The sequence below is a fragment of the Salvelinus namaycush genome, chromosome 6, assembly GCF_016432855.1.
Source record: "Salvelinus namaycush isolate Seneca chromosome 6, SaNama_1.0, whole genome shotgun sequence".
Lineage (NCBI taxonomy): Eukaryota > Metazoa > Chordata > Actinopteri > Salmoniformes > Salmonidae > Salvelinus > Salvelinus namaycush.
This window is the reverse complement of record NC_052312.1, coordinates 3,112,694-3,139,198: the sequence shown is the minus strand read 5'-3', so window position 1 is coordinate 3,139,198 and position 26,505 is coordinate 3,112,694.

Sequence of the window (26,505 nt, the reverse complement as noted above, 5' to 3'; positions counted from 1 at the left end):
ATGTAAAGGGGTCTGACTACTTTCCGAAGGCACTGTAAGCAGTACCAGTCAAAAGTTTGGACGCACATACTCAATCCTATTTTCTACATTGTAGAATAATACTGAAGACACAGAAACTATGAATTTAGCACATATGGAATCATGTAGTAGAACAGGCAGTTAACCCACTGTTCCTAGGCCGTCATTGAAAATACAAATTTGTTCTTAACTGACTTGCCTAGTTAAGGTTAAATATATATTTTTTGTAAGTAACCAAAAAAGTGTTAAACAAAAAGTGTTTTAAACACCCTTTGCCTTGAAATTCTCTCAACCAGCTTCGTGGGGAATGACTTTCCTACAGTCTTGAACGAGTTTCCACATATGCTGAGCACTTGACAGCTTTTCCTTCACTCTAAGGTCCAACTCATCCCAAACCATCTCAATATGGTTGAGGTTAGGTGATTGTGGAGGCCATGTCATCTGATGCAGCACTCCATCACTCTCCTTCTTGGTCAAATAGCCCTTATACAGCCTGTAGGTGTGTTTTGGGTCATTGTCCTGTTGAAAAACAAATGATAGTCCCACTAAGCGCAAACCAGATGGGATGGTGTATCGCTGCAGAATGCTGTGGTAGCCATGCTGGTTAAGTGTGTCTTGAATTATATATTGTGAGCGGACCAAGTAATTGGGCGTCACTCTAAAGTGGGAAGGTGGAACAAACGAGTCAGGAGTAGGTTTCTTGATTGAACACAGTTCTATATTGAGGGCATTTGGTCAACACAAACACTCCAACATAATCAATGAAAATCTTCTTCTCCAGATCAAACAGGAACACAATACGATTGTCTTTAAACTATAATAAAAGTCACCGGATTGTCACCGTCTTAATGGTTCTTCATAGATAGCTCCTCTGTCTCGGTGGCCATCTTCCAGAGATAGTTCTTCCCCCCTCTCTGCTGGTTCCATACTCTCTCTTATAGGGGAAGGAGAATATCTCATTATTAGTGTCAGCTGTGCTTAATTGCCTCTGGTTACCTTGTCTCCCATGCCTTGTTGGGCTACCATCTGTGAGCCCAGCCTGCCCTCTGGTGGTCCTTCCACATACCTTCTCCCTCAGGACCGAACCGGAGGGTCGGGCGCCAGACGCACCGTCTTGGTCGCGTCGAGACAGCGCGTCTGCATTCCCGTTCCTCGATCCGGCTCTGTGGATGACATGGAAAGAGAACGGTTGTAAAGACAAAAACCATCTGGCTATTCTGTTGTTATTGTTTCTCTTACCAGCCATCCACGTGAGGGGCGCATGGTCAGTAACTAATGCAAACCTCCGACCCAGTAGGTAGTACCGGAGATAATCGAGGGCCCACTTAACCTGTTTGGGCTGCAAGGGGCAGTATTGAGTAGCCAGATAAAATGTGCCCATTTCAAACGGCCTCGTACTCAATTCTTGCTCGTACAATATGCATATTATTATTACTATTGGATAGAAAACACTTTCTAGTTTCTAAAACCGTTTGAATTATATCTGTGAGTCAAACAGAACTCATTTGGCACAAACTTCCTGATCAGGAAGTAGAAAGTCTGAAATCGATGCTCTGTTCTACTTCCTGCCTATACATGGGCATGATACGTAAGAGTCTACGTGCACTTCATAGACCTTCCCCTGGTTGTCAAGAGGCTGTGAGAGAAGAAATTTCGTGTTCATCTTGTTCTGAATTGGAATACAAGCTCTTTGTATGACGTGTCCCTCATTTCCGGTACTCTTGGCAGCGCCAGTTGGACAGTGGGATTGCCTTCTGTTTAGCTGCCGTTATGGACGACTACTATCTCCGGCTCGGATTTTATTTGATACATGTGACCATATCATCGTAAAGTATGTTTTTTCAATATAGTTTAATCAGATTATTGAAATTTTTTCGGGAGTTTTGCCGTGTTCCGTTCTCTGACTTTGTTGACGTTGGAGAGATCCGTGCCACTTGGCAAGTGCGCATGCTAAATGAAAAGGGAAAGTTGCCGTTCCAGATCCAAACAACGACTGTTCTGGACAAAGGACACCTTGTCCAACATTCTGACGGAAGATCACCAAAAGTAAGAAACATTTTATGATGCTATTTCTAATATCTGTCGTGCATGTGAACTGGTCGTCGGAGCCCAAGTGTTTCTGGCTATTGTGGCTACGCTAATATAACGCTACATTTTGTTTTCGCTGTAAAACACTTAATAAATCGGAAATATTGTCTGGAATCACAAGATGCCTGTCTTTCATTTGCTGTACACTATGTATTTTTCAGAAATGTTTTATGATGAGTAATTAGGTATTTGACGTTGGTGTCTGTAAATATTATGGCTGCTTTCGGTGCAATTTATGATTGTAGCTGCAATGTAAACTATGATTTATACCTGAAATATGCAAATTTTTCGAACAAAACATATGCTATACAATAAATATGTTATCAGGCTGTCATCTGATGAAGTTGTTTCTTGGTTAGTGGCTATTTATATCTTTATTTGGTCGAATTTGTGATAGCTACTGATGGAGTAAAAAACTGTTGGAGTAAAAAAAGTGGTGTCTTTTGCTAACGTGGTTAGCTAATAGTATTACATATTGTGTCTTCCCTGTAAAACATTTTAAAAATCGGACATGTTGGCTGGATTCACAAGATGTGTACCTTTCATATGCTGTATTGGACTTGTTAATGTGTGAAAGTTAAATATTTAAAAAATATATCTTTTGAATTTCGCGCCCTGCACTTTGAGCTGGCTGTTGTCATAAGTGTACCGACGTCGGGCTGCAGCCATAAGAAGTTAATGGCTAAGACCTCTTTCTCCACGGTAGCATACCTCTGTTCCCAATCGCTGAGCTTCCTACTTATGAAGAGAATCGGCTTCTCTGCTTCGCCTTTACCCTGAGCTAGTACGGCCCTGAGCCCCGTATCCGAGGCATCAACCTGCACAATGAACTCTTGTGAGAAGTCCGGAGCCTGTAGGACGGGATCAGAACACAGGCCATCTTTTAGCAATTGAAAGGCCTCTTCCGTCTCGTCTTTCCACTCTACCTGGTTTGGCAAGTTTTTCTTGATGAGGATTGTGAGGGGGTTGGCAATGGTTGCATATCCCGGGATAAAACGGCGATAATATCCCGTTATCCCTAAGAAGGCCCGAACGTCCCGCTTGGTCCGGGGTCGCGGCCAGTCCCGAATTGCCCTGGTCTTCTCTGCCTGTGGGCGTATTTTCCCATTCCCCACGGTGTACCCCAGGTATTCCGCTTCGGACAGGCCCAGGCAGCATTTATTTGGATTGGCCGTCAACCCTGTGGCTTCCAAACTCACGAGCATCACCCGTAATCGCAGGAGGTGACTATCCCAGGCCTCGCTGTGGATAACCACATCGTCTATGTACGCCGCTGCATACTCTTGATGGGGCCGGAGAATGGCATCCATGAGGCGTTGGAAAGTTGCAGCGGTACCATGCAGTCCAAAGGGCATCCTCACATACTGGAAGAGCCCCTCTGGTGTGGCGAAGGCAGTCTTTGGCCGATCCTCCGGAGCCACCGGCACTTGCCAATATCCCTTCGTCAAATCCAGGGTGGTGATGAACTTGGCCTTTCCTAAGCGCTCCAAGAGTTCATCCACGCGGGGCATGGGATACGCATCGAATGTAGAGATGGCATTCACGGCCCTAAAGTCGTTGCAGAGTCTCATACTACCATCGGATTTGGGGACCAGGACTATGGGACTGGACCACTCACTCGTCGATGGCTCGATCACACCCATCCTCAACATCTCCCTTACCTCGTTCTTAGCGATGACTCGGCGAGCCTCAGGAATCCTGTAAGGGCGGATATGCACCTTCTTGCCAGGTTCAGTGTGGATATGGTGGAACAGGACATCTGTTTGTCCTGGGAATGGAGAGAATATTCGACCGAAGTTCATAATCAGCTTGTCTAGCTGTCTTGACTGCTCTGGCAGGAGAGTTTGACCACGGCGCACCTGTGGTAGAGCCTCCGCTTTTCCTTTTCCCTCCAGGGCCATCAAAGCCACCTCTTCCTCTCTTCCATGGTACGTCTTCAACAGGTTTATGTGATAGAGTTGGACCTTCTTCCTTCTATCAGGTTGCTTGATGAGGTAATTGACTGGTGAGACCCTTTTCATTACCTCGTAGGGCCCTCTCCACTGTGCCAGCAAGCGATGTTCGGCCGTGGGCACGAGCACCATCACTTTCTCTCCCACGGTGAACTCACGGGGGGTCGCGGACTTATCATAGGCCCGGCCTTGGGTCCTTTGTGCCTTCTCCATATGCTCCTTGACTATGGGCCACACTGCTGACAGGCGGTCTCTCATCAGGGGTAATATGTTCTATTGTGGATCGAAAGGGGCATGGTTGGGTCTCCCAGGTCTCCTTGGCTAAGTCGAGGATCCCTCGACAGGGTCTGCCATAGAGCAATTCAAACGGAGAGAATCCAGTGGATGCTTGGGGTACTTCTCGCAGGGCAAACATTAAGTGTGGGAGAAGCATGTCCCAGTTTTTCCCGTCTCGGGACACCACTCTTCTCAACATGCTTTTAATCGTTTTGTTCAAGCGTTCACACAACCCGTCTGTTTGAGGGTGGAATATGCTTGTACGTATCGGTTGAACCTGATACAACCGACACAAGTCCTTCATCAACCAAGACATGAATGGGGTTCCCTGATCAGTTAAGATCGTCTTGGGGAGGCCCACCCGAGAGAACATCATGAATAATTCCTTGGCAATTCCCTTTGACGACATGTTACGCAGGGGTATGGCCTCCGGGAACTTGGTAGCATAATCTATGACCACTAGGATGTACTCGTGTCCTCTGGCGGATTTTGGGAGGGGTCCTACGAGGTCCATAGCTATGTGTTCAAAGGGAGTCTCTATGATGGGGAGAGGAATCAAAGGGTTACGTAGGTGTGGCCGTGGAGCTCTACGTTGACATTGATCACACGTCCTACAATACCTGGCCACATCCCGGGTGACCCGGGGCCAATAGAATCTCTGCATGATTCTGTCAATAGTCTTGTCTCGTGCCAGGTGTCCTCCTAGGACGTGGGAATGGGCTAACTGTAGAACTGTATCCCTGTATGGTCTAGGCACCATTAGTAATACCCCTTCGTCGTACGACCCAGTATCAGAGACCCCGCCTGATTGCATAGTAAGATGCAAGTAACAGCAAAGCACCCCCACACCATCACACCTCCTCCTCCATACTTCACGGTGGGAACCACACATGTGGAGATCATCCGTTCACCTACTCTGCATCTCACAAAGACACGGCGGTTGGAACCAAAAATCTCAAATTTGGACTCATCAGACCAAAGGACAGATTACCACCGGTCTAATGTCCATTGCTTGTGTTTCTTGGCCCAAGCAAGAAACACTATTTTTCTTATTGGTGTCCTTTGGTAGTGGTTTCTTTGCAGCAATTCGACCATGGAGGCCTGATTCACGCAGTCTCCTCTGAACAGTTGATGTTGAGATTTATCTGTTACTTGAACTCTGTGAAGTCATTTATTTGGGCTGCATTTCTGAGGTGCAGTTAACTCTAATGAACTTATCCTCTGCAGCAGACGTAACTCTGGGTCTTCCATTCCTGTGGCGGTCCTCATGAGAGCCAGTTTCATAATAGCACTTGATGCTTTTTGCGACTGCACTTGAAGAAACTTTCAAAGTTCTTGAGATTTTCCGGATTGACTGACCTTCATGTTTAAAGTAATGATGGTTGTTTCTCTTTCACTATTTGATCAGTTCTTGCCATAATGTGGACTTGGTCTTTTACCAAACAGGGCTATCTTCTGTATACCACCCCTACCGTATCACAACACAACTGATTGGCTCAAATGCATTAAGAAGGAAATAAATTCCACAAATTAACTTTTAACAAGGCACACCTGTTAATTAAAATGCATTCCAGGTGACTACCACATGAAGCTGGTTGAGAGAAGGCCAAGCGTATGCAAAGCTGTCATCATGGCAAAGGTTGGCTACTTTGAAGAATCTAATGGGGCGGTAAGCATCTTTGTTTAACACTTTTTTTGGTTACTACCTTATTCCATATCTGTTATTTAATATTTTTTATGTCTTCACTATTTTTCTACAATGTAGAAAATAGTAAAAATATAGACAAACCCTTACATGAGTAAGTGTGGTGTCCAAACATTTGACTGGTACGTATTTATATATTTCATATTTCAACTTACTATAAACTAGTTGTGTTAAAAGTAGTCTGACCATTAAATAAACACTGGAAACTTTTAACAGTAAATAAATTGATTGAAATAGGAACACGTTGCTTTTTTATTCTCAAAGAATGTTACACTTAACATGTGTATGGGTCCATGATTCCTTTTGCTAATGCATATAGTTTGACCGCAGTCCTACTCCAACTTCATTGATCACATGTTACGATCCATTCGGAGTCTCCAGGACCCATTGTGACTTACAGTAGCATCCCGAGTGAGGCTAAGAGGTCATCATCATACTGATACTGCGGAAGTAGACCAAACTCCTGAACAGCCAAGTTAACAATATGTGAGCTCTCTGAGAAGATACAAGCCAATGGTTGAGGGCCTCTCCAGTTATCTTCTGAGAAGATACAAGCCAATGGTTGAGGGCCTCTCCGGTTATCTTCTGAGAAGATACAAGCCAATGGTTGAGGGCCTCTCCAGTTATCTTCTGAGAAGATACAAGCCAATGGTTGAGGGCCTCTCCAGTGGGGATTGAAGATGTTTCTGTGTCAGACAGTTGGGTCTGCTCTTTCCAACACCTCTCTCTCTCTCTCTCTCTCTGGTTATGACATCTTGACAGATTACACATACACACACACATAGGCAGACAGTTTGTATGGGTTAGGATACGTGCTTGTCTGATTGTTATTTTCGCAGATGTTATTGTGAGTGTAGTGAAATGCTTGTGGTCCTAGCTCCAACAGTGCAGTAGTATCTAACAATTCACAACAATACACATAAAAAAAAAAGAATGGAATAAAGAAATATATAAAGTTAGGACGAGCAATATCGAAATGGCATTGACTAAATACAGTAGAATATAGTATAAACATATGAGATGAGTAAAGCAGCATGTAACCATTATTAAGTGACTAGTGTTTCATTATTAAAGTGGCCAGTAATTCTATGTCTATGTATACAGGGCAGCAGCCTCTAAGGTGCAGGGATGAGTATCCGGGTGGTAGCCGGCTAGTGATGGCTATTTAACAGTCTGATGAGCTTGAGATAGAAGCTGTTTTCAGTCTCTCAGTCCCAGCTTTGATGCACCTGTACTGACCTTGCCTTCTGGATAATAGCGGGGTGAACAGGCTGTGGTTCTCCTTAAATAACTTTTTGGACTTCCTGTGACATCGGGGTGCTGTAGGTGTCCTGGAGGGCAGGCAGTATGCCCCCGAGGATGCGTTGGGCAGACCGTACCACCCTCTGGAGAGCCCTGCGGTTGTGGGGTGGTGCAGTTGAAGTACAAGGGGTGATACAGTCCGAAATGATGCTCTCAATTGTGCATTTGTATACTTTTCTGAGGGTCTTAAGGGCCAAGCCAAATTTCTTCAGCCTCCTGAGGTTGAAGAGGTGCTGCTGTGCCGCCTTCACCACACTGTGTGGGTGGACCATTTCAGATTGTCAGTGATGTGTAGCCCGAGCAACTTGAAGCTTTCCACCTTCTCCACTGACGTCCCGTCGATGTGGATAGGGGCGTTCCCCCTCTGCTGTTTCCTGAAGTCCACGATCAGCTCCTTAGTTTTGTTGATGTTGAGGGAGAAGTTATTTTCCTGGCACCACTCCGTCAGGGCCCTCACCTCCTCCCTGTAGGCTGTCTCGTCATTGTTGGTAATCAGGCCTACTACTGTTGTGTCATCTGCCAACTTGATGATTGAGTTGGAGGCGTGCGTGGCCACGCAGTCATGGGTGAACAGGGAGTATAGGAAGGGGCTTAGCATGTACCCTTGTGGGGCCCCTGTGTTGAGGATCAGCGAAGTGGAGGTGCTGTTTCCTACCTTCACCACCTGCGGGGCGGCCGATCAGGCAGGAAGTCCAGGAACCAGGTGGTATTCAGACCCAGGGCCCCGAGCTGAGCTTGGGGGGTACTATGGTGTTGAAGGCTGAGCTTAGTGGCTATTGGCTACAGTATAGTCAATGAACAGCATTCTGATGTAGGCATTCCTCTTGTCCAGATGGGACAGAGCAGTGTGCAGTGTTGGGGCGGTAAGCAAATTGAAGTGGGTCTAGGGTGTCAGGTAAGGTAGAGGTTCATATGATCCTTAACCTGTTTGGCGTGCAAGCCCGACGTCGGTACACTTATGACAACAGCCAGCTCAAAGTGCAGGGCGCGAAATTCAAAAGATTTTTTTTTTTAAATATTTAACTTTCACACATTAACAAGTCCAATACAGCATATGAAAGGTACACATCTTGTGAATCAAGCCAACATGTCCGATTTTTAAAATGTTTTACAGGGAAGACACAATATGTAAATCTATTAGCTAACCACGTTAGCAAAAGACATCACTTTTCTTACTCCATCAGTTTTTTACTCCATCAGTAGCTATCACAAATTCGACCAAATAAAGATATAAATAGCCACTAACCAAGAAACAACTTCATCAGATGACAGTCTGATAACATATTTATTGTATAGCATACGTTTTGTTCGAAAAATTTGCATATTTCAGGTATAAATCATAGTTTACATTTCAGCTACAATCAGAAATTGCACCGAAAGCAGCCATAATATTTACAGACACCAACGTCAAATACCTAATTACTCATCATAAAACATTTCTGAAAAATACATAGTGTACAGCAATTGAAAGACAGGCATCTTGTGATTCCAGACAATATTTCCGATTTATTAAATGTTTTACAGCGAAAACAAAATGTAGCGTTATATTAGCGTAGCCACAATAGCCAGAAACACTTGGGCGCCGACGACCAGTTCACATGCACGACAGATATTAGAAATAGCATCATAAAATGTTTCTTACTTTTGGTGATCTTCCGTCAGAATGTTGGACAAGGTGTCCTTTGTCCAGAACAGTCGTTGTTTGGATCTGGAACGGCAAATTTCCCTCATCATTTAGCATGGGCACTTGCCAAGTGGCACGGATCTCTCCAACGTCAACAAAGTCAGAGAACGGAACACGGCAAAACTCCCGAAAAAATTTCAATAATCTGATTAAACTATATTGAAAAAACATACTTTACGATAATATGGTCACATGTATCAAATAAAATCTAAACCGGAGATGTTAGTCGTCCATAACGACAGCTAAACAGAAGGCAAATCCATGTCCCCTTTCGCGCGCTCCAGAAACAGGAAATGGACGGTCACGTCATACAAAGAGCTTTAATTCCACCTCAGACCAAGATAAACACGAAATTTCTTCTCTCACCGCCTCTTGACAACCAGGGGAAGGTGTATGAAGTGTACGTAGACTCTTACGTATCATGCCCATGTATAGGCAGGAAGTTGAACAGAGCATCGATTTCTGACATTCCACTTCCTGGTCAGGAAATGTGCTGCAGAATGAGTTCTGTTTCACTCAGAGAAATAATTCAAACGGTTTTAGAAACTAGAGAGTGTTTTCTATCCAATAGTAATAATAATATGCATATTGTACGAGCAAGAATTGAGTACGAGGCCGTTTGAAATGGGCACCATTTAACTGGCTACTCAATACTGCCCCTTGCAGCCATAAGAATCCTCTCAAAACAGTTATTTATTTATTTTTTATTTCACCTTTATTTAAACAGGTAGACCAGTTTAGAACAAGTTCTCATTTACAACTGTGACCTGGCCAAGATAAAGCAAAGCAGTGAGACACAAACAACAACACAGAGTTACAAATGGAATAAACAAATGTACAGTCAATAAAACAATAGAAAAATTATATATACAGTGTGTGAAAATGGTGTGAGGAGGTAAGGCAATAAATAGGCCATAGTAGCGAAGTAATTACAATTTAGCAAATTAACACTGGAGTGATAGATGTGCAGATGTTGTGCAAGTAGAAATACTGGTGTGCAAAAAAGCTCATGAAAACAAAATGGGGATGAAGTAGGTAGATTGGATGGGCTATTTACAGATGGGCTGTGTACAGCTGCAAATCGGTAAGCTGCTCAGATAGCTGATGCTTAAAGTTAGTCAGGGAGATATAAGTCTCCAACTTCAGCAATTTTTGCAATTCGTTCCAGTCATTGGCAGCAGAGAACTGGAAGGAAAGCCGGCCAAAGCAGGTGTTGGCTTTGGGGATGACCAGTGAGATATACCTGCTGGAGCGCGTGCTACGGGTGGGTGTTGTTATGGTGACCAGTGAGCTGAGATAAGGTGGAGATTTACCTAGCAACGACTTATAGATGACCTGGACCCAGTGGGTCTGGCGACGAATGTGTAGCGAGGGCAAGCCGACGAGAGCATACAGGTCGCAGTGGTGGGTGGTATATGGGGCTTTGGTGACAGAACGGATGGCACTGTGATAGACTGCATCCAGTGTGCTGAGTAGAGCGTTGGAGGCAAATTTGTAAATGACATCGCCGAAGGCGGGATCGGTAGGATAGTCAGTTTTACGAGGGTATGTTTGACAGTGTGAATGAAGGAGGCTTTGTTGCGAAATAGGAAGCCAAACCTAGATTTAATTTTGGATTGGAGATGTTTAATATGAGTCTGGAAGGAGAGTACACAGTCTAACCAGACACCTAGGTATTTGTAGTTTTCCACATATTCTAAGTCAGAACCGTCCAGAGTGGTGATGCTAGTCGGGTGGACGGGTGCGGGCAGCATCGGTTGAAAAGCATGCATTTAGTTGAAAAACGTGATGACAGAAGTGAGTGCAACGGGGCCATAGTCATTTAGTTACCTTTACTTTCTTGGGTACAGGAACAATGGTGAACATCTTGAAGCAAGTGGGGATAGCAAACTGGGAAAGGAAGAGATTGAATATGTCTGTAAAACTCCAGCCAGCTGGTCTGCGTATGCTCCGACGACGCGGCTAGGGATGCTGTCTGGGCTGTCAGCCTTGCGAGGGCTAACACTCTTAAAAACCTCTTCAGGATCGGTGGGTCCCCCCCGGGACAGTTGAGATAACGTAGGCTAATGCAATTAGTATGAGGTTGTAAGTAACAAGAACATTTCCCAGGACATAGACATCTCTGATATTGGCAGAAAGCTTAAATTCTTGTTAATCTAACTGCACTGTTCAATTTACAGTAGCTATTACAGTGAAAGAATACCATGGTATTGTTTGAGGACAGTGAACTTGAAAAGTTATTAATAAACCAATTAGGCACATTTTGGAAGTCTTTATACAATTTTCTTAAAGGAAATGCAGTGGTTCATTGGATCAGTATAACATTTTGCACGTACACTGCTGCCATCTAGTGGCCAAAATCTAAATTGCAACTGGGCTGGAATAATACATTATGGCCTTTCTCTTGCATTTCGAAGAGGATGGTACAACAAAATACAACAAACGGTAGTTTTTTTTCAGTGTATTTTCTTTTAGCAGATCTAATGTGTAATGTTCTCCAACATTCATTTCAAATTTCCATCAACTTCAAAGTGTTTCCTTTCAAATGGTATCAAAAATATGCATATCCTTGCTTCAGGTCCTGAGCTACAGGCAGATTTTGGTATGTCATTTTAGGAGAACATTTAAAAAAAGGGGCGAATCCTTAAGAGGTCACGTCAGCCACGGAGAACGAGAGCACACAGCCACAAAGTCAAAAATCAGATTTTAAATCTAACCCTAACCTTAACCACAATGCTAACCCTAATGCCTAACCCTTACCTTACATTAAGGTTTTTGTACATGTTCATGTACAGTTGATTCTGTATTTGTTGTCTTGGGCTAGTGGCTAGTAGCTAGGGCTAGTGGCTAGGGCTAGTGGCTAGTGAATAGGGCTAGTGGCTAGGGCTAGTGGTTAGTAACTAGTGGTTAGTGGCTAGGGATAGTGGCTAGGGATAGTGGTTAGTGGCTAGGGCTAGTGGCTAGGGATAGTGGTTAGTGGCTAGGGCTAGTGGCTAGGGCTAGTGGCTAGTGGTTCATGGCTAAGGCTAGTGGCTAAGGCTAGTGGCTAGGGCTAGTGGCTAGGGAAAGTGGCTAGTGGCTAGGGCAAGTGGCTAGTGGCTAGGGCTAGTGGTTAGTGGTTAGTGGCTAGGGCTAGTGGCTAGGGCTAGTGGCTAGTGGCTACTGGTTAGTGGTTAAGTCTAGTGGCAAGTGTCTAGGGGTAGTGGCTAGGGCTAGAATATAGGGCTAGTAGCTAATGGCTTGGGTTAGTGGCTAGGACTAGTGGTTGGTGGCTAGTGGCTAGGGCTAGTAGCTAGTGCTAGTAGATAGTGGCAAGGGCTAGTAGATATTGGCTAGGGCTAGTGGTTAGGGCTTGTGGTTAGTGGCTAGTGGCTAGTAGCTTGTAGCTAGCGATAGTGGCTATCGTGGTAAGACTAGGGATATTAGCTAGTGACTTGGGCTAATGGTTAGTGGCTAGGAATAGTGGATAGGCCTAGTGGCTAGGGCTAGTGGTTAGTGCCTAGGGCTAGTGGCTAGTGGTTAGTAACTCGTGGCTAGGGTTAGTTGCAAGTGGCATGTGGCTAGGGTTAGTGGGTAGTGGCTAATTGCTAGGGCTAGTTGCTTGTGGCTAATGTCTAGTGGCTATTGGATAGTGGCTTTTGGCTGGGGCTAGTGGCTAGTGGCTAGGGCTAGGGCTAGGGCTAGGGCTAGTAACTAGTGGCTAGGGCTATTGGCTATTGGCTAGTGACTCGTTTCTAGGGCTAGTGGCTAGGGCTTGTGGCTAGTGGCTAGGGCAAAGGCTAGTGGGAATTTCTAGTGGCTAGGGCTTGTGGCTAGGGCTTGTGGCTAGTGGCTATTGGCTAGTGGCTTGTGGCTTGGCTAGGGCTAGTGGCTAGTGGCTAAGACTAGGGCTAGGGCTAGTGGTTAGTAACTAGTGGCTAGGGTTAGTGGCTATGGGCTAGGGGCTAGTGGCTAGGGCTTGTGGCTAGTGGCTAGGGCTAGTACTTAGTTTTTAGGGCTACTTACTGGTGGCTGGGGTTAGTGGCTAGTGGATAGTGGCTAATTTATAGGGCTACAGGTTAGTATCTAGGGCTAGTGGCTAGGGCTAGTGTGTAGGGCTGGTGGCTAGGGTTAGTGGCTAGGGCAAGTGATTAGTGGCTAGTAGCTAGGCGCTAGTAGCTAGTGACTTGTAGCTAGTGGCTCATAGCTAGTGGCTTGGTTTAGTGGCTAGGGCTGGTGGCTAGGGCTAGTGGCTAGGATTAGTGGCTGGGCTAGTGGCTAGGGCTAGTGGCTAGGATTAGTGGCTAGGGCTAGTGGCTATGGCTAGTATGGCTGGTCCACATCTGTCACCACGTCACATTTCCATGTGTTGAGTATTGGAACTGGGTGCATGGCTGGTCTTGTTTTTCTGGTGAAAGAGGCCTCGGTGGGTTAATAATTACTCTCCTGTGTTTCAAAATACGAACCAAATCAAAGCAAATTGTATTAGTCACATGCGCCGAATACAACAAGTGTAGACCTTACAGTGAAATGCTTACTTACCAACAATGCATTTAAAAAAAATACGGAGAAGAATAAGAAATGAAAGTAACAAGTAATTAAAGAACAGCAGTAAAATAACAATATCGAGACTATATACAGGGGGGGGTACCAGTACAGAGTCAATGTGCGGGGGCACCGGTTAGTTGAGGTAATATGTACATGTAGGTAGAGTTATTTGTCCTGGAACAAACAATGTAATTGTCAGTATATTAATACTGTAGGCCTGCAGCACTATGTGCTTAAGGTAGTATAGTTTATAATGAAATTTAATAACACAAAAAATTATGAATATCTCAGAATAAATCTGCCATTGAAGCATTCTCGTCGGTAGGCTATTGCCAGAAATGTTGGACAAAATATGTTTGACTACAATAATACTGTTCCCATATTGATTTGCAAGGCAGTGCTTAACCAGAATAATTAAAGTCCAGCTCGCTTGACGCAGATCAGCGCCGGAGGTAACATAATGTCCAGATGCAAGCCAGCCAGACCTACCCTTCGTGGAAGCGCTCGTCTCTGACCTTGCGTGGGCCGAGGTAATTAACATTACCAAAGTGCAACTGAAAACAAAATCTCCAAAATGGAGGAAGTGCGTGCAAGGCTAATCCTTGTGTTGCCAGTGGAGGCCAGAGCCCTTTAGGTGGCCGTGGAGAATCCGGTTTCAGGGAAAGCTATGCCAAGCTGCCTTCGGTTAGATGTTGGAAATGTCTGGCCAGCGTCCAAGCAGAGAATTATGGTAATGTTTGCTCTAATGATAAAATGTGGACGAATATATTACTGTGGCATTAGACAAGAAGATGGTGGAGATAGATGGGAGAAGTTGAAAGGAGCTGAAGGGTGGGACTAATAACAACAAGATAACAAATGTCAAATATAGTGTCTGTAAAATGTATTTAGGTTCAGAACTTTTGTGAATCAGCATAGTTAAAAATATATGGCAAATTTAAATAAACTGGATGGAAAATCCCAAATAGATGGGAGAAGTTGAGGGTAGACAAAGGACAGGACTAAAAACAAACAAATTATAACTATTGTAAAATAGATTGTGTCCATAAAATGTTTATAGGGTGTATTAGCTGTAAGTAGAAGCCCAAGTGTTGTTGTCCATTAGTTTACTCCAATAAGGCGAGGGGTGGTAGGTTAGCGGAATATAATAAAGGAGATATATTTTTTAAAGATGTGTGTATATATATATATGTATATGTACAGTATGTGTATTTATATGTAAGTGTGTTTGTATGTATATGTATGTATGTATATTTATATATATTTGTGGGTATGTGTATGTAAGTACACTACCATTCAAAAGTTTGGGGTCACTTAGAAATGTCCTTGTTTTTGAAAAAAAAGCACCAATTGTTTGACCATTTTAAATAACATCAAATTGATCAGAAATACAGTGTAGACATTGTTAATGTTGTAAATGACTATTGTAGCTGGAAACGGCAGATTTTGTATGGCATATCTACATAGGCGTACAGAGGCCCATTATCAGCAACCAACCCTCCTGTGTTCCAATGGCACTTTGTGTTAGCTAATCTAAGTTTATACTTTTAAAAGGCTAGTTGATCATTATAAAACCCTTTTGCAATTATGTTAGCACAGCTGAAAACTGTTGTCCTGATTTAAAGAAGCAATAAAACTGGCCTTCATTAGATTAGTTGAGTATATGGAGCCTCAGCCTTTGTGGGTTCGATTACATGCTCAATATGGCCAGAAACAAAGTACTTTCTTCTGAAACTCGTCAGTCTATTCTTGTTCTGAGAAATGAAGGCTATTCTATGCGATAAATTGCCAAGAAACTGAAGATCACGTACAACGCTGTGTACTACTCCCTTCACAGAACAGCACAAACTGGCTCTAACCAGAATAGAAAGAGGAGTGGGAGGCCCCGGTGCCATTAGAGTGTCTAGTTTGAGAAACAGACGCCTCACTAGTCCTCAACTGGCAGCTTCATTAAATAGTATCCGCAGAACACCAGTCTCAACGTCAACAGTGAAGAGGCGACTCCGGGATGCTGGCCTTCTAGGCAGAGTTGCCTAGAAGGCAAAGGAAAAGCCATATCTCAGACTGGCCAATAAAAAGGAAAGATTAAGGTGGGTAAAAGAACACAGACACTGGACAGAGGAAGATTGGAAAAAAATGTTATGGACAGACTAATCTAAGTTTGAGGGGTTTGGATCACAAAGAAGAACATTCGTGAGACGCAAAAAAAATTACAAGATTCTGGAGGAGTGCTTGACGCCATCTGTCAAGCATGGTGGAGGTAATGTGATGGTCTGGGGGTGCTTTGGTGGTGGTAAAGTGGGAGATTTGTACAGGGTTAAAGGGACCTTGAAGATGGAAGGATATCACTCCATTTTGCTACGCCATGCCATACCCTGTGGACGGCGCTTAATTGGAGCCAATTTCCTCCTACAACAGGACAATGACTCAAAGCACAGCTCCAAACTACGCAATAACTATCTAGGGAAGAAGCAGTCAGCTGGTATTCTGTCTATAATGGAGTGGCCAGGTTAGTCACCGGGTCTCAGCACTATTGAGCTGTTGTGGGAGCAGCTTGACCGTATGGTACGTAAGAAGTGCCCATCAAGCCAATCCAATTTGTGGGAGGTGCTTCAGGAAGCATGGTGTGAAATCTATTGAGATTACGTCAACAAATTGACAACTAGAATGCCAAAGGTCTGCAAGGCTGTAATTGCTGCAAATGGAGGATTCTTTGACGAAAGCAAAGTTTGAAGGACACAATTATTATTTCAATTAAAAATCATTATTTATAACCTTGTCAACGTCTTGACTATATTTCCTATTCAATTTTGAACTCATTTCATGTTTGTTTTCATGGAAAACAAGGACATTTCTAAGTGACCCCAAACTTTTGAACAGTGTCCTTCAAACTTTTGAACAGTTTATACAGTGTGTGTATATACTGTATAAATATATATATTTACAAAACAATATAGATGGGTGATTGGAAATGATGCAGACAATTACATTGATGGAAGCTACACACTATCTGCAATAGTAAAGCTGACCTACCCCCCCCCCCCAAATAAGAATCAATAAAACAATTAAATACGAATAAGAATACAAAAAAAAATGAAAAGCACAAAAAAAGTTTTCTATTTTTCACCTTATGTCGTTTGCCAGGGCTGAGCAGAGAGGCACACATCCACTGTGTTTAAATATATTTTTTAATATTCTTCTCTTCTTCTTCTCATTTTAAAGATGCGTCTCAATTCTAGTTTGTCGTGTTCACATGTCCTCGTGTGTTTGGTCTAGTTTATGCTGTGTGCATCCTTGAAAGTATATTTGTACACAGCATTTGTGTATATGTGTTTGTAGATGTGTAAATACATTGAAGTGTCTTGACTTTCAGCTTTTGCTCTGATGTCTTTGCGCCTGTATGTTCCTCCATGTTTGTCAGCGTGTGTGTGTGTCTATGTAAGAGAGTGTCTGTCCTGGATTTGTTGTTTTACGCCCGCCTCATTAGAGCATTCCCTTGTTCTGAATGGTGGCCTTTGATATGGAAAACGCTGTTCGGACCATGTGTTGGGCTTGTGATAACGAATGTTTAATGCAGGTTGGGCCCAAATGATCCATCAATTCCGATTAGATCCTAATTACCGAGCCAGAAACATATTCAAATGAGTTCATTATCAGTCTGATCAGGAAGCATAGCCTGGTTCGCTATTTACTGGTTCGGAGTGTTTACACTTAACAATTTAACAGTATGCAGCCTGGTACCGGATCCACGCAATTAAATGTTCGCGCCTACTACTGTAGTTTATACATATCTTAATGCATCATTTTAGTCAATAACCCTTTCTGAGATCACAGGCCAGGAAAGCATAGCGACTGCTTCTCTTCCAATCCGCAATGTATCTGCTGGTGGACCATTTGTTCATTTCTGTGGTTTCCACAAAGTTCAGACTGTTAGGTAGATGAATAGACTGAGTACATACAGGCCGGGTGAACAGATGTCGCTTGCCAGTTTTGTTTCCTTCTCCCTCTCTCTCTCCTCCACACCCTCTCTCTCCACCCCCCCTCTCTCCTTCTCTCTCTCCCTCCCACTCTCTCTCTCCCTCTCACTCTCTCCTTCTCTCTCTCCCTCCCCCTCTCTCTCTCCCTCTCACTCTCTCCTTCTCTCTCTCCCTCCCTCCCCCTCTCTCTCTCCCTCTCACTCTCTCCTTCTCTCTCTTCCTCCCCCTCTCTCCCCCCCCCCTCTCTCTTCCTCTCTCTACCTCTCCCTCTCTCTCTCCCTCCCCCCTCTCTCTTCCTCTCTCTACCTCTCCATCTATCTCTCCCTCCCCCCTCTATCCCTCTCTCTATCCCTCCCTCCCCCCCTCTCACTCTCTCTCTCCCTCCCCCATCTCTCCTTCCCTCTCTCAGCCAGAGGCTAGTTTCATTTCTCCAGGTCACCTCTGAACGACATCAGATTACATGGCTCTCTCTTTGATGTCTGCAGGGACGGACACTGACCCATCAGCCTGGAATGACACAGAGGGTGACACGGCAGCCCTAGCCTCCGCCCACCGACATCACTCCCATTCACACAGAGTGGCCCCGTGACAGTAATCTGATTCCGCTCTGTAAAGGAACATAAATACACTGACTAGGCCAGTTCAATAAGAGGGAATTGGTAAATACTTGAACGGCTTGAATGTTAGGCAGGGATTATTGGGATACACTATTTTGAGTCTATTGGGCACGATTACTAGCATTGGAAATGGTAAATATGTCTTGATGGAATGACTTAGGGTTTTCTCAGAATGTGCCATCTATTCACAGTGTGTTGGGCCAGATTTCTAGCCTTGATGACGTGCTTGTGTTCTTGGTTCAGAGACTGATCTTTTTCTTCCTGTCTTCAACATTAGTACCTTTGGCTTAGTGATAGTGTCAACAACCAAGGCTCTTTAGAATCCCGGAAACACAAACACGGGCAAGAAGCAGACAGAGGGGACCACCCATCTCTGTCTACTGTAGCTGGGAGACACAACTCTCTGTCTAGCTGGGGACCACCCATCTCTGTCTACTGTAGCTGGGAGACACAACTCTCTGTCTAGTTGGGGACCACCCCTCTCTGTCTAGTTGGGGACCACACCTCTCTGTCTAGCTGGGGAACACCCCTCTCTGTCTAGTTGGGGACCACCCCTCTCTGTCTAGCTGGGGAACACCCCTCTCTGCCTAGTAGAGGACCACTCCTCTCTGTCTAGCTGGGGACCACCCCTCTCTGCCTAGTAGGGGACCACCCATCTCTGTCTAGTTGGGGACCACCCCTCTCTGTCTAGTTGGGGAACACCCCTCTCTGTCTAGTTGGGGAACACCCCTCTCTGTCTAGCTGGGGACCACCCCTCTCTGTCTAGCTGCGGACCACCCCCTCTCTGTCTAGTTGGGGACCACCCCTCTCTGCCTAGTAGGGGACCACCCTCTCTGTCTAGTAGGGGACCACACCTCTCTGTCTAGCTGGGGACCACCCCCTTTCTGTCTAGTAGGGGACCACACCTCTCTGTCTAGCTGGGGACCACCCCCTCTCTGTCTAGCTGGGGACCACCCCCTCTCTGTCTAGCTGGGGAACACACCTCTCTGTCTAGCTGGGGACCACCCCTCTCTGTCTAGTAGGGGACCACACCTCTCTGTCTAGCTGGGGACCACCCCCTTTCTGTCTAGCTGGGGACCACCCTCCTCTCTGTCTAGTTGGGGACCACACCTCTCTGTCTAGCTGGGGACCACCCCTCTCTGTCTAGCTGGGGACCACCCCCTTTCTGTCTCGCTGGGGACCACCCCTCTCTGTCTAGTAGGGGACCACACCTCTCTGTCTAGCTGGGGACCACCCCCTTTCTGTCTAGCTGGGGACCACCCCTCTCTGTCTAGTTGGGGACCACCCCTCTCTGTCTAGTTGGGGACCACCCCTCCCTGTCTAGTTGGGGACCACCCCTCCCTGTCTAGCTGGGGACCACCCCTCTCTGTCTAGCAGGGGACCACCCCTCTCTGTCTAGCTGGGGAGCACCCCTATCTGTCTAGTTGGGGAACACTCCTCTCTGTCTAGTAGGGGACCACCCCTCTCTGTCTAGCTGGGGACCACCCCTCTCTGTCTAGCTGGGGACCACCCTTCTCTGTCTAGCTGGGGAACACCCCTTTCTGTCTAGCTGGGGACCACCCCTCTCTGTCTAGCTGGGGACCACCCCTCTCTGTCTAGTAGGGGACCACCCCTCTCTGTCTAGCTGGGGACCACCCCTTTCTGTCTAGCTGGGGACCACCCCTTTCTGTCTAGCTGGGGACCACCCCTCTCTGTCTAGCTGGGGAACACACCTCTCTGTCTAGCTGGGGACCACCCCTTTCTGTCTAGCTGGGGACCACCCCTCTCTGTCTAGCTGGGGACCACCCCTCTCTGTCTAGCTGGGGACCACCCCTCTCTGTCTAGTAGGGGACCACCCTCTCTGTCTAGCTGGGGACCACCCCCTCTCTGTCTAGCTGGGGACCACCCCTCTCTGTCTAGCTGGGGACCACCCCTCTCTGTCTAGTAGGGGACCACCCTCTCTGTCTAGCTGGGGACCACCCCTCTCTGTCTAGTAGGGGACCACCCTCTCTGTCTAGTTGGGGACCACACCTCTCTGTCTAGTTGGGGACCACCCCTCTCTGTCTAGCTGGGGACCACCCCTCTCTGTCTAGCTGGGGACCACCCCTCTCTGTCTAGTAGGGGACCACCCTCTCTGTCTAGTTGGGGACCACCCCCTCTCTGTCTAGCTGGGGACCACCCCTCTCTGTCTAGCTGGGGACCACCCCTCTCTGTCTAGCTGGGGACCACCCCTCTCTGTCTAGCTGGGGACCACCCCTCTCTGTCTAGCTGGGGACCACCCCTCTCTGTCTAGTAGGGGACCACCCTCTCTGTCTAGTTGGGGACCACCCTCTCTCTGTCTAGCTGGGGACCACCCCTCTCTGTCTAGCTGGGGACCACCCCTCTCTGTCTAGTAGGGGACCACCCTCTCTGTCTAGTTGGGGACCACACCTCTCTGTCTAGTTGGGGACCACCCCTCTCTGTCTAGTAGGGGACCACCCTCTCTGTCTAGTTGGGGACCACACCTCTCTGTCTAGTTGGGGACCACCCCTCTCTGTCTAGCTGGGGACCACCCCCTCTCTGTCTAGTAGGGGACCACCCCTCTCTGTCTAGCTGGGGAACACCCCTCTCTGTCTAGCTGGGGACCACCCCTCTCTTTCTAGTAGGGGACCACCCCCTCTCTGTCTAGTAGGGGACCACCCCTCTCTGTCTAGCTGGGGAACACCCCTCTCTGTCTAGCTGGGGACCACCCCCTCTCTGTCTCGCTGGGGACCACCCCTCTCTGTCTCGCTGGGGAACACCCCTCTCTGTCTAGTAGGGGACCACCCCTCTCTGTCTAGCTGGGGAACACCCCTCTCTGTCTAGTAGAGGACCACCCCTCTCTGTCTAGTTGGGGAACACCCCTCTCTGTCTAGCTGGGGAGCACCCCTCTCTGTCTAGTAGGGGAACACCCCTCTCTTTCTAGCTGGGGACCACCCCCTCTTTGTCTAGCTGGGGACCACTCCTCTCTGTCTAGCTGGGGACCACTCCTCTCTGTCTAGTTGGGGACCACCCCCTCTCTGTCTACCTGGGGACGCAAGTGATATGGCATCTTGACTGTTTGAAAAAGAACCATGAAATCCACCTTAATCCGGATTCATCTCCTTCCATTGATAATTAATGCAGCATTATGAACTGATATTAAAGATGCAGAGGAAACATGGTTATGTGACTTGTTTACTTTTGGGTTATTTGTTCAATTCAATTTCAACTGAAGGGCTTTATTGGCATGGGAAAAGCAAGTGAAGTAGATAATAAATAAAAGTGAAATAAACAATAAAAAATGTACAGTTAACATTACACTCACATAACTTCCAAAAGAATAAACACATTTAAAATGTCATATTATATCTATATACAGTGTTGTATCGATGTGCAAATAGTTATTAAAGTTCCCCCCAAAGTAAAATTCTCATTACTAATTTGACAACGTTTTATCAGTGTGAACACAAAGTCCTGTCCAGTGTGTATTAATTGTATGGATTTATGTTTCTGATAAATAATGCTGGAAATATTTTCTGAATTATTATCAACTTGTTATTAAGAATTATTTGTGGCCTGCCTTTGAGAGTGTAAAGCAGTATCTAATTTCCTCTTCTTCCCGGGGCGGCAAGTAGCCTATTGGGGCGGCATGTAGCGTAGTGGGGCGGCAGGTAGCCTGGTGAGGTGGCAGGTAGCCTGGTGGGGCGGCAGGTCAGGTAGCCTAGTGAGGTGGCAGGTCAGGTAGCCTAGTGGGGTGGCAGGTCAGGTAGCCTAGTGAGGTGGCAGGTCAGGTAGCCTAGTGGGGTGGCAGGTAGCTTAGTGGGACGGCAGGTAGCTTAGTGGGACGGCAGGTAGCCTAGTGGGAAGGCAGGTTGCCTAGCTGGGCGGCAGGTAGCCTAGTGGGGCGGCAGGTAGCCTAGTGGGACGGCAGGTAGCCTAGTGGGACGGCAGGTAGCCTGGTGGGACGGCAGGTAGCCTGGTGGGACGGCATGTAGCCTGGTGGGACGGCAGGTAGCCTGGTGGGACGGCAGGTAGCCTGGTGGGGAGGCAGGTAGCCTGGTGGGGAGGCAGGTAGGCTAGTGGGACGGCAGGTAGCCTAGTGGGGAGGCAGGTAGCTTAGTGGGACGGCAGGTAGCCTAGTGGGGCGGCAGGTCAGGTAGCCTAGTGGGGCGGCAGGTCAGGTAGCCTAGTGGGGCGGCAGGTCAGGTAGCCTGGTGGGACGGCAGGTAGCCTGGTGGGGAGGCAGGTAGGCTAGTGGGACGGCAGGTAGCCTAGTGGGGAGGCAGGTAGCCTAGCTGGGCGGCAGGTAGCTTAGTGGGACGGCAGGTAGCCTAGTGGGGAGGCAGGTCAGGTAGCCTAGTGGGGCGGCAGGTCAGGTAGCCTAGTGGGGCGGCAGGTAGCTTAGTGGGACGCAGGTAGCCTACTGGGGCGGCAGGTCAGGTAGCCTAGTGGGGCGGCAGGTAGCCTAGTGGTTAGAGCGTTGGGCCAGTAACCGAAAGTGTTGCTAGATCAAATCCCAGATGTGACCATGTTTAAAAATCTGTCGTTCTGCCCCTGAACAAGGGCAGTTAACCCACTGTTCCTAGACCGTCATTGTAAATAAGAATTTGTTCTTATCTGACTTGCCTAGTTAAACAAAGAAAAAAAATCTAACTTCTATCTGAACTGCTCATGCAATTCCACAACAGACCAACAGAGGGGACACATGTTGTCTTCTCCAGGGAGACTTTACAGTGACTGTGTGCATCACTGGCTGAGGAGAGGGCACGCTGATCCAATGACTATCTACTCTACGCTATGTTTCATTTGACAAGACTTGACCAGATTGCAGAAAACCACACAATTTCAGACTTCCCACTGATATGCAAGCATGGGCTGGTTTGAGCGGCTAAATCACAGTGCATACATTACAAGCTTAATGGCAAGACAGACAGTACTATCTACAGGGGGGAAAGATTCATAAGTCTGTACTGATTTGAATTCCCTTATTTAAAAAAAAAAATTAAAATTGAATTAAGTTGCTCAGTAACTACACTAAAAACATTGCAATAACATATTTTTACATGTTAACATTGTTTTTTCAACTCGTCTTTGACATTTAATTGTAATGATTTCTCAGTGTTGTGTGGATGTTTTGTATTACAGCGTCTGACGCTGACCTGCTCCGTTGAAGCCCGACGTCTCCCATTCTCTCCCCTGTTCCACCCGGCTGCTGTTCCTTCAAGGTGCATCGGCCGGACAATGCACCGGAGTGAGCCATGAATAGCCAGTGTGTTACTCTGACCTGCATATTCAGCAGGCAGAAAATCTGAGCGGGAGGAGAGGTAGAGAGGAGAGACAGGAGAAAGGAACAACAAAGGAAGGCAGGGGAGATACGCACAGTGGATGTACACGGTAGACGTGAGCAGTCTTGACACATCCATACAGAACAGCATGTCAACACAACGGAGAGATGAGGAAGCAGGGAGGACGCACTGTGAGGAAGGACGAGTTCTAGCCAATCCAGACTCTCAGTGTAGCCTGCGTAGAGCTGCTGGCTCATTATGGCATATTAACATTATGGCTGTGCAACTGCTGTATGTATCCATGACTCGTTTTAGACCGTGCATATACCAAAAGTGTGTATATTTGTGGATGTGGCTATATGTGAGTTGAATGTAGTTAGACAACAATAAGTCAAATATGAACTTTTCTTATATTTCTGGTTCGTGTGGGTCTGTGTTCGTTCATTGAACAACTTGGAGACCACTGTAACATGAAGTAGCAGGCAGGGATTAGAAAGTCAAGGAAGAGCTTTCTGAGACGGACGGGATTGAATGAGATCATCTCATTTAAATACGCACACACAGGATAACACACACATGCAAATAGATTACACGTGTTTCATTCACCAACACACACACACACACACACACACACACATTTTTGTAATTTAGAAGATTCTCTTATACAGAGCAACTTACAGTAGTGAGTGCATACATTTTTTTCCGTACTGCACACACACACACACATACACATACACACACACACACACACACACACACACACACACACACACACACACACACACACACACACACACACACACACACGTACATGTACATGTTACACAAACACGAAGACATAATCACACACCTTTGACACACACACAAACGTGTTCAGTGAACATAAACACGTGTGTGATGTAGTTAACTTTGACACACATACGTGTCGAGCAAATTGGTCGCCTGCCAACACCACCGCACTTTAGGAAATGATGCCCGTCATTTCACTCCACTTTGACAATAGCTTGTACAAGCTGGGGTGCCAATCACGTGTCCAAAAGGCTTCATTATACCATAATGACAGCTATTTGAAAGACTAATCATGCAATTAAAAACATATTTTTTGGGCCAGAGGAACAATACAGTAGCGTAACTATGGAAACCCATTCGATGATCCAAGTTGAGTGAGATCTGTGTCGGTGTCCTATTCTGTTCTTTCAGCCACGTCTCTTCCTGAGGTTGCAACGTTAAGTTTATCGGTCCCTATTGATGACTTTGAAGTGCGACTGCGAGTGAAAGGACAAGACATTCAAGGATCATTCCCTTTTTCCCTTGGATGTTGAATGGTTTGCTAGCTAACTTCTAGTTCCTCCCAAACCCGGATCCGGGAGCACCCCCACCAGTAAAAAAGCTGACTAGCATAGCCTAGCATAGCGTCACAAGTAAATACTAGCATCTAAATATCATTAAATCACAAGTCCAAGACACCAGATGAAAGATACACTTCTTGTGAATCCAGCCACCATTTCTGATTTTTTAAATGTTTTAACAGGGAAGACACAATATGTAAATCTATTAGCTAACCACGTTAGCAAAAGACACAATTTTTCTTACTCCACCATATTTTCACTCCATCAATAGCTATCACCAATTCGACCAAATAAAGATATAAATAGCCACTAACCAAGAAAAAACTTCATCAGATGACAGTCTGATAACATATTTATTGTATAGCATATGTTTTGTTAGAAAAATTTGCATATTTCAGGTATAAATCATAGTTTACAATTGCAGCCCCCATCACAACTCTCACTAAAATGACTAGAATAACTACAGAGACCATCGTGTATTAGCTAATTACTCATCATAAAACATTTCTTAAAAATACACAGCGTACAGCAATTGAAAGACACAGATCTTGTGAATCAAGACAATATTTCAGATTTTCTAAGTGTTTTACAGCGAAAACACAATATATCGTTATATTAGCTTACCACAATAGCAAACCAGACAACAGCATTGATTCCAGCCAAACACAGCGATAACGTATTCACCACCAAAATAAATTAATTTTTCACTAACCTTCTCAGAATTCTTCAGATGACAGTCCTGTAACATCATATTACACAATCCATATAGGTTTTGTTCGAAAATGTGCATATTTAGCAGCACAAATCGTGGTTATACAATGTGATCAGTGGCAACAGGTCATGCATTCTGGCCGGCGCCATCTTGGAAAGGCACCTAATCTAATCAATAAATAATCGTAAACTTGGCTAAAAAATACAGGTTGGACATCAAATGAAAGATGCATTAGTTATTAATGCAACCGCTGAGTTAGATTTTAAAAATTAACGTTACTAGACATACAGTGTGCGTTACAGCCAGACTAGTGCCGCAATAATGGCGGACAAATCCGTTTACATTTTTCCACATAAATACGGAATAACATCATAAATAGCTCTTACTTTTGGACGAGCTTCCATCAGAATCTTGTGCAAGTGGTCCCTTGTCCAAAAGAATCGTTGCTTGGTTGTAAAACGTCGTCTTCAACTTCGGAATTAGCAGCTAAGAATAGCTATGTGGCCACAGCATGCCCAAATCTTCCAAACGCAATACTAAGGAAATTCCGAAAATAGCAATATACTCGCATAAACTGATATAACTCGGTTTAAAATAACTTCGTTATGATGTTTCTAACACCTATATCGAATTAAATTACAGATGGATATATCTAAGGTCGATAACTGAGCGTTTCAAAATGCCATCCTAAGGTCCTGCTTTGCGCAATGACGAACGTCGAAAAGAGAGCTCCCCTCGTTCCTTGGCCTTTTATAAACTCTGAGAACTACGTAGAAACTCCATTCCACTTCTCATTGGTTACTGACATCCAGGGGAAGGCGGGTGCAGTTCATGTCGACCCATAGGATACATACAGAGCTTTAAACTGATCTGAGAACAGAGCCTCATTTTCAGACCTTCGCAGTTCCTGTCATGGATTTCGCTGCAGAAAGAGTTCTGGTTCACCCACAGACATAATTCAAACGGTTTTAGAAACTAGAGATTGTTTTCTATCCAATAGTAATAATAATATGCATATTGTACGAGCAAGAATT